Source organism: Budorcas taxicolor, chromosome 11, assembly GCF_023091745.1.
Source record: "Budorcas taxicolor isolate Tak-1 chromosome 11, Takin1.1, whole genome shotgun sequence".
Lineage (NCBI taxonomy): Eukaryota > Metazoa > Chordata > Mammalia > Artiodactyla > Bovidae > Budorcas > Budorcas taxicolor.
The window spans coordinates 67,647,078-67,649,668 of NC_068920.1; the positions used below are offsets into that span (position 1 = coordinate 67,647,078).

Genomic DNA, 2,591 nt, shown 5'->3' on the forward strand with positions numbered 1-2,591 from the left:
AAGCATTGCAACAGTCCCCAGTGAAGGAGCTCTGCCATTGCTTACATGAAGATCTAATAAGAAATTTTGTTTACCTTTGAGGTTTTTAATTGTCTGAAAAGTGAAAGTGTTGGTTGTTCAGTCCAACTCTCTGCAACCCAGTGGACTGTAGCCTGCCAGGCCCATCTGTCCATGGAATTTTCCAGGCAAGAATACTGGAGAGGGTTGCCATTTCCTCCTCCAGGGATTGAACCCAGGTCTCCTGCATTGGTAGGCGGATTCTTTACCACCAAGTCACCTGGGAAGCCCTTAGTTGCCTGAGCTACTTAATTATCCATGCCTTTTGAAAAAATCTTTCTTGGATAAAGGTTTTTATTTCTTTAAAAATTTAAATTTGATTCTTTTTAGTTCACCAATGTAAAAATATTTCTGTAAGTCTTTCAGTGAAAACTTATCATCTACTTGTCCTCTCTTCACCCTAATTCTCAGAAGCAATGATCTTCAACACTTGTAGGAATTTCTTACTGTCTTTATCTCCATATTTTAAACATAGTTTGTTCCTTTATTTTTCATACTGTATCTCCTTGATGTTTATATTTAGATATGATTCAATGACTTCCTAGTATCTTGCTTGTAATTAGACTAATATTAAGTAATTCTGCAATGTTTACAAATATTGTGTATGGCTAAGCTACAAAGTATGCAACAATTGGGTTTTATTTCTTTTACAGGATTTTTACTTTTTCTGTTTAAAATAATTTTAGTTGTCTTTATAGTTAATAATTTTTTTGTGTATGTGAAGAGGTATATATTATACATACTGCTTTTTATAGATTATTACTATTATTTTAGTGAATGTCCACATCTAGAAATTAAACATGTTATTTTTATTTATTATAATTCAATATAAATTAGTATATCTATCATCTTCCAAACAAAGCAAAGGCTTAAACCTCACTGAATTTAATTACACTTCTCTTATGCATCAATTTCATGAATTTTTAAAATTAATTAATTTATTGGAGGCTAATTACAATATTATAGTGATTTTTGCCATACATTCACATCAATTAGCCATGGGTGTACATGTGTCCACCATCCTGACCCCCCCCACCTCCTTCCCCATGCCATCCCTCAGGGTCATCCCAGTGCTCTGACCCTGAACACCTTGTCTCATGCATCGAAACTGGACTGGCAATCTATTTTACATATGGTAATATACATGTTTCAATGCTGTTCTCTCAAATCATCCCGCCTTCATCTTCTCCCACAGAGTCCAAAAGTCTGTTCTTTACATCTGCGTCTCTTTTACTGTCTTGCATACAGGGTCATCATTACTGTCTTTCTGAATTCCATATATATGCGTTAATATACTGTATTCGTGTTTTTCTCTCTGGCTTACTTCACTCTGTATAATAGGCTCCAGTTTCATCCACCTCATTAGAACTGATTCAAATGTATTCTTTTTAATAGCTGAGTAATATTCCATTGTGTATATGTACCACAGCTTTCTTATCCATTCATCTGCCAATGGACATCTAGGTTGCTTCCATGTCCCAGCTATTGTAAACAGTGCTGTGATGAACACTGGGGTACATGTGTCTCTTTCATTTCTGGTTTCCTCTGTGTGTATGCCCAGCAGTGGGATTGCTGGGTCATAAGGCAGTTCTATTTGCAGTTTTTTAAGGAATCTCCACACTGTTCTCCATAGTGGCTGTACTAGTTTGCGTTCCCACTAGCAGTATAAGAGTGTTCCTTTTTCTCACACCCTCTCCAGAATTTACTCTTTGTAGACTTTTTGATAGCAGCCATTCTGACTGGTGTGAGATGGTACCTCATTGTGGTTTTGATTTGCATTTCTCTGATAATGAGTGATGTTGAGCATCTTTTCATGTGTTTGTTAGCCATCTGTATGTCTTCTTTGGAGAAATGTCAAAAATATGGAATGCTTCACGAATTTGCGTATCATCCTTGCTCAGGGGCCATGCTAATCTCTCTATCATTCCAGTTTTAATATATGTGCTGCTGAAGCGAGCACTGAATAATTCCCTTTCAATTTAACAGTTATATCCTTGGAAGGACTCAGATTTGGGGCTGGTGGCTTTGTGAGCCTTTAGTTCTCTGTGTAGAATAAAGTGTCCCTTGCTCCAACCTAATCCAGCCTAACCAAAACATAAAGCTTGGTAAACAGAGAATGGACTGTATTTCTGATTCTTCTTATTCCCTCAGGGAAGTATCTTTTGTGTAGTATAACCTAAATGGATTTTCCCTGTGGTCCCACCTATAGACAGTCACACATGCCACTGGATCCACTAAGTCTGCAGAGAGCCCAGCGATTTCTCAAGTCCATCCTGGGAATATGAGACCTGGATCTACTTACTCTGTAAGGTTATTAGGTTTATAAATATATTTCTAAGGTATTTTATATATTAATATTACAAACATATATAATATTTTAAAATATGTTGAATCTTGTGGTACAACTAAAATATATATATAAAAAATACTACTTAAACATGTTAAGATGCTGTCAAAAATACATGTGAAACATTTTCAGAAATGTTATTTCAAAATTTCAGGGAAATTTTGTACTGACACAGGTAGTTAATACC

At 35.8% G+C, this 2,591-nt stretch overlaps 1 non-coding gene across 1 annotated transcript; it reads right to left on the minus strand.

The window, feature by feature from the left end:
- Positions 1–1,913: 1,913 nt before the first annotated feature.
- LOC128057012 (U6 spliceosomal RNA) lies at positions 1,914–2,017 on the minus strand. The gene has a single exon (XR_008200210.1). It is a non-coding gene; the product is annotated as a U6 spliceosomal RNA (small nuclear RNA).
- Positions 2,018–2,591: the final 574 nt, after the last annotated feature.